Consider the following 7,291-nt stretch of genomic DNA (forward strand, 5'->3'; position numbering starts at 1 on the left):
AAGGCTTAGAAGTAAGGCTAAGCCAGCATAAATACTCTGTAAAAACTGGGCAAAAATCGAATGCATTATTCATTCATTTAAGTGCAAACAACCACCGAATTAATTGGATTGATAGTTTTTCAGTATTGCAAGGAGGTCCAAGAGATGTCTTATCACGAAATCTTTTAGAATCTTCTTTAATACAACTTACTTTTCATTGTAATTTCAATGTTAGTCGTGGCCTTTTTCATTTAGACCCTTGTATCTGTAACATGTTTAAGAATGACCTCAAAGATATAATTACTGACTTAAATAAAAATCAGTTGCCTTAGAGTTATTAAATTTTGTTGTAATGTATGTCTGTCATGTTTTGTGAATATGGTTTTGTTTACCAAGTTCCGAATAGCTGTCACCTATAATCCTTTAATTGTCTGGAAATTGTATCTGAGATGATTGTCTTAAACCTTTAATTGCACCCATTGTTTATGCTTGTTTGGGAAGGTTTCTTATCTTCCAGGTGTGTCGGATTCTAGGTACTAATCCCTTTATAATCCCTATCTGTCAGTTATACGAACCTTCTTGTAATGTCTTTTCTCGTATCTATGTCAGTATCTGCTCAGTAAAGGACTTTTTAAAGTCGAAAGATCTTGCAGACTCCTTCCTTCTTTGTTTATTTTCCTTCGTGGCATTTATCTTTATTTATGGATTTATCACGTTCCTAACTTTCGTGATTCAGTTATACACACACACACACACACACACACACACACACACACATATATATATAATATATATATATATATATATATATATATATATATATATATAATATATATATATATATAAATTCTTCTGTTAAAACCGGATACGTCTCAAGTATAAAAGGCCCATTTAAAAAACACTGGTTTAAAGCCACTTTATATCTTGGGAATACCTTAATAAACCTCAGGGAAATAATATTATAACCAATATCACCCTTCCGAAATATAATATATAACATATCATTGTACCACTTCAGGATACTTGTGGCCAAATCATAACCGCTTTATCAGCGATTACGAAAAGCACTGTGAACCCTCTAACCAACCGATCATGCAGTCAAAATATATTTATTATTCAAAACATTGTCAGCAAAACACGACACTCAGATCTCCCTTATCATGAATGAAGATATCGCTCTAAGTTTACGCTTGCGTAACGTCCAGATTGAATTAATAACTCGCTCTTCCCGAAAAAAAAAAAAAAAAACAAAAAAAACAGACGCAGATAGTCAAAGGTGAGAACATGTCCTCTTACCCGTGACTAGATGGAAGCGGTCACGTGACCAAACATCTTGGCGGCGACTAGATGAGTTGCCAGTTTGGTAATTATCGCCCGCATGAAATAATAATAATAATAATAATAATAATAATAATCACAGTTAGTTGGCAATTATAATCAATGAAAAATCTCTTCTACCTGTAAGTTATTCGCAAGGTAAAGTGAATTCTAGATGAAGTGATATCTGTGGTTTATTGTTTGTGAATATTAAAAGGTGATTAATTTTGTCTGTTAATGGCAACTTTTTATGAAGGATGGTATATATATATATATATATATATATATATATATATATATATATATATATATATATTATATATGTTTGAATTTAAATCACGAAAAATGTAAAAACTTGATTATACAGAGTAACTGTGTGTGTGTATATATATGTGTATATATATATATATATATATATATATATATATATATATATATATCATATATATATATATATATATATATACACACACTTCTAGAATATTTGTGATAAAATCGTATGCTAAATCATTCGACCAAATGATTGTAATAACTTCTTCATTGTCACTCATAATACAATTTCTAACGATACAGAAGAAAAACAATGCATACATTATCTTGAGCTAAAAAAAAAAAAATCTAGAATCTTCAGGAGTGAAGTGTTTTTGTCGAAATTTATCGACTGAAGTATTTATCTACAGCTGAGATTTTGAGGTTAGGCTGATGAGTGTCAGATAAGAATGTCACACGCATTTTCGCTGACTTTGTTGTTGTGTCAGATTGGTTGACGCTGTTGTTGTCAGCAGCGAGAGATACTGATAGCTTTATTTTTTATTTTAGTAATACTTATGATAATGATGAGGTAATTTTAAGGATAGAGAGTGACAATTCCTTGTCATTGTAGCTTTCAATTATACGATTTTTCTTGCTGACATGAAAATTTTACAGGGAAATATATATATATATATATATATATATATATATATATATATATATATATATACATACATATATATACATACATATATACATACATATATATGAATATATATATATTAGTAACACTTATGATAATAATGATGAGGGTGTTAAGAATAATGAGTGACAATTCCTTGTCATTGTTGTATTCATTTATACGACTTTTCTTGCTGACATGAAAATGACAACATTATAAATGAAACTATCTATCAACAACTGTTTGTTACCGGTTCGTCATTTAGCATACTATACGGACAACCAAAAATACATAAGCCTGTCTTACCACTTAGACCAATTATGGCTGCATATAATAGCCCCTCTTTCTCTATCTCTAGATTTTTAGCGGGATTACTGTCTGAATTAAGTAACAATGAATATTCCTTAAGAAACGGTTATGAATTCCAGCGATTAATCACTAAGCAAGATGGGGACTATTACGGTCAGCTTCGACGTTGAGTCCCTCTTTACAAATGTTCCACTAAATGATACTAATATTATACTTGACAAAATTTTTATTGATGATGATACAACATTTCATGGTTTTGATCGGTTGACTTTTAAACAGTTTCTCGATCTTGCTGTGCAAGATTCGATGTTCATTTTTAATAAACAACTCTACTCGCAGGTCGATGGTGTTGCTATGGGGTCTCCTTTGGGACCTATTTTTGCTAACTTTTTTATGTCTGATTTAGAATCAAAACTTTTAAACGGTTGTGACCCTAATTTTAAACCATTTTTATATCGAAGATATGTGGATGATACTTTTGTTTTATTTAGACATTCATGGCAGTGTTCCTTGTTTTTTAGAATTCTTTAATAACGCTCATTCTCAGATTAATTTTACTATGGAGGTAGAGAGCGAGGGCAGCCTTCCATATCTTGATATTAAGGTAACGAGAAATAACTCGGAATTCACCACGGCAGTATACAGAAAACGAACTTATACGGGATTAATCAATAAATTATATAGCTCTTGCCAATACTCATTTAAACTCAACACCATCTATACGCTGATTAATAGAGCTCTCAGATATTCTTCTCATAGGCAAGATTCATAACGAAATGACTTTCTTGGCAAACTTTTTCAAAGCCAATTTATTTCCACAAGATATAGTACATAAAATCACCAACAAGGTACTTTCCAAATTTTTGCATCCATCATCAACTACTTTTGATGTACCGAAGAAAATATTTACTGTTCCGTATTTGTCCGATTCAAAATTTATCTTAAACCTCACTCGTATAATTGAACAGGAAATTCCCTGTCTTAAAGTCAGGCTTGTGTCGAGTAATCCTTGCATTATTCGATCGTTTTTTAACTTTAAAGATCGCCTTCAGCCCTTCATGAGATCCAACGTTATTTATAAATTCACATGGCCTGGATGTCCGGGCTCTTACGTTGGATCGACTCGGAGGTTGCTGAGGGTCAGATATTGTAGCCATTTAGGCTTTAGCTTCCGTACAGGTCAGAGAATAATACAACCAGAATTTTCCAATATCAGAAACCACTCTATAATATGCAAGACTGAAATTCAAAAAGAGCATTTTACAATAATTGATTATGTTAAACATCCTGACCAACTAACAACGCTGGAGTCCTTATATATTAAAAGACTGGTGCCATCATTAAACGGTAATTTGTCCTCGTCACCTTTGTACCTGGCATAGTTGTCGTCGCTTCTCTCTGCCAACTGTAACTCATTCCATTTTCACCTCTGATCATGGACGGTTGGTGTTTTTAGTAGTCTCTCTTTTTATTTACTGCTCTTTTTAATCTTTTTTAGACTTTATTTTTTAAAATTGTGAATTCCTTTTAATTTTAAATGATTATTTGTAATATGTCTTTGTATTTTATTCACAGACTGATGATGCACACAGATGTATGTGCGAAACGTATCATATGCAATAAACTTGGCCTTTAAATCTCGTATCATGGACTCCTTCTGGACACTATATATATTTATATATATATATATATATATATATATATATATATATATATATATATATATATTATATATGACTGTGAAATATTTTCTGTTGAAACAGAATTCCACCTTATAAAAGGAGCCCATCAAAACACCAAAAGGTAGAAAAGTTACTAATGCTAGATTTCAGATAACCAACTGTCTCTCTCTCTCTCTCTTCAGGCGGGTAGTTAACGAATGAGGGGAAGAGTTACAGAAACGACTCGTCAAAGAGATATAAGCAAAATATATTATTAAAATATATCTACAAATATCCCAAATGTGACAAATATGAATTTTGGAATTGTACTCAACAACCTAGCTGAGTCAGAAAAAACTAATTATCAGAATTCAAAAGAGCCCCCAATGAGATTAATTCTTTGCAAAGTGCCATTATTTTCAACAAAATAATAATAATAATAATAATAATAATAATAATAATAATAATAATAATTCAAACAAGAATGGTAAACATAGGCATCCTGAATCACCATTAGTTTTCTTCGATTGTCTCAAGGATATATTAAAATTTTTTTTTTTAAACTTTCATAATAATAATAATAATATAATAATAATAATAAATAATCAATAATAATAATAATAATAATAAACAATTCGAACAAGAATGACAACATAGCATCCTGAAATCACCATTAGTTTTCTTCGATTGTCTCAAGGGTACACTAAAAAAAATTTTTTTTTTTTTTATCCTTTCATATTACAAGGTTATTACTGACAAATCAAGTATTCCAGAGAATCAAACCTGTTTTGACTTCCAGTACGCTTTGATGCGTAACAGAACGTCCTGGGGCGTAGCGACGTGACGCAGTAACTTAACTCGCATTCAATCAATCAACATTCGCAAAAAAAAAAAAAAAAAAAAAAACCTCTTCGAAGTTTCTTCAGCGCAATCGAGTTTTCTGTACAGCATATAATCAATGCCACCGAAAATAGATCTAAATTCAGTGGTCTCGGTAAAATGCTACATGAGCCGCGGCCCATGAAACTTTCATGGTGGCCTGTCATATAGCGTTGCCAGACGTAGATCATGGCTAACTTCAACCTTGAATAAAATAAAAACTACTGAGGCTAGAGGGCTGCAATTTGGTATGTTTGATGATTGGAGGGTGGATGGTCGACATACCAATTTACAGCGCTCTAGCCTCAGTAGTTTTTAAAATCTGAGTGCAGAGAGAAAAAGTGCGGGCGGACGGGAGACAAAGCCATCTCTATAGTTTTTTTTTTTTTTTTACAGACAATAACAAGGCGTGATCCGACCTCCAGCCTACTCGAGGCATGTGCTAAAATCTACGGTTAAAGGATTGTTTCAACAACGAAAATTAAAATAAATACAGTATATTTTATTAGAAGTAATTGTTTTGTACTGTTTGACATGCGCATAATTTATTTTTAACATTTTCATTCTAATAAATAAACAACAACAAAGTATTTTGTAGGCTCACTCCTCGAGCGAGCGAAAAAATACGCACATGTCCTCATGGGAACCTTACCGGGCTTACTGTAGGTTACGCAACTCCAGACAGTTCAAAAACGATGCGTTTATCTTCCTCGTACTGTGATTGGCTGTTTTACAGCCATCGCGCGACTGGAAAAGGGATGTGCTGATTGGTCGAGAAGGAAATCCTTTTCAGCCAATGAACGACGCCGCCGTCAGCGCCACAACAGAGGAGCCAACGTCACGAAGTATACGTCATAGACGCGCTGGAAATATTGCGTCGTTCTGCGAATCTCGTCTCTCGCCGAATGACGCAAAAAAAGATGCTTGTATATATATATATATATATATATATATATATATATTATACTATATATATATATATATATATATATAAATATAAAATGGGACTGACTTAAATTGACTTAACTGTGGATGGATCTCTTGGTATAAATACCACCTTTTCTGAAACTTTTCTCATTCATCTACCTGAGAAGAGACAGCAGTCTCTGAAATATAACAGTATTTCTCTCTATATTTTGACGTTTTTATGGGTTCTTTATATATATATATATATATATATATATATATTATTATATATATATACATATATATACACATACATTATATAGTTTGTGTATGTACGTATAATCAGATTACCAATATTTTCTTTTATCTAAAGATATGTCAGAACGAGGTGCATTCATATAGGTCCGATTCATTATTAAAACTTCAATGTTTACGACTGATTAAAAATCTTATAACAGAAATGATTTGTGAACTAATGAATCATCTATTAATCCTGAGATGACAGCTGATTTTTTTAAAGTTCTTTTCCCAGCAACAATTCATCTGTACGATACTTCTCGTAATTTATCTTTTGTAAACCAATTCTTTATTTATTTCCCGCGGCTATACTACGACTCTGACCCATTAGTTAAACGAAGATCTGTGACGAAACATGAATACATAAATAAATAAACAAACTGCTTTGTTTTAAACGTGGTTGTCGATTGGAGATTCGTATAAGGATATATATACGTCTTTTAAAATGTAAGATATATATATATATATATATATATATATTATATATATATATATACATATATATATATATATATATATATATATATATATAAATATATATATATATATATATATATATATATATAGGACAGACGCTCAAACAGTCTGAAAACACCGGAAGAGAGAGAGAGAGAGAGAGAGAGAGAGAGAGAGAGAGAGAGAGAGAGAGAGAGTAACCCTGATTCTTCCACGCCCTTCGGAGCGACTCCTCAGGGGCGTATAGGATATGTCATATACGATGTTATTGAGGCTAATGCTAAGGTCACACATTCACGTATCACGCACGCACGGCCACGCATGAGCGGAAATTGGTAGTTGGCAACAGCTCACGTCAGTAAACCGTAAATGTAACGTAAAACACACGTAAGATCGTAAAAACGTACGGCGACGTGTCGTCCGGAGCTACGCTCCAGCCCACTCGGGATCGCCGTGCCCACTCCAGTTTTGAAATGTTCAAAACAAAGTCGTGGGGTGGGGTCACGCCAAAATTGTCTCCTGACGTAGCTCCAGGCATTGCACGTGGGACCCA

This window comes from Macrobrachium nipponense, chromosome 32, assembly GCF_015104395.2.
Source record: "Macrobrachium nipponense isolate FS-2020 chromosome 32, ASM1510439v2, whole genome shotgun sequence".
NCBI classification, from domain to species: domain Eukaryota; kingdom Metazoa; phylum Arthropoda; class Malacostraca; order Decapoda; family Palaemonidae; genus Macrobrachium; species Macrobrachium nipponense.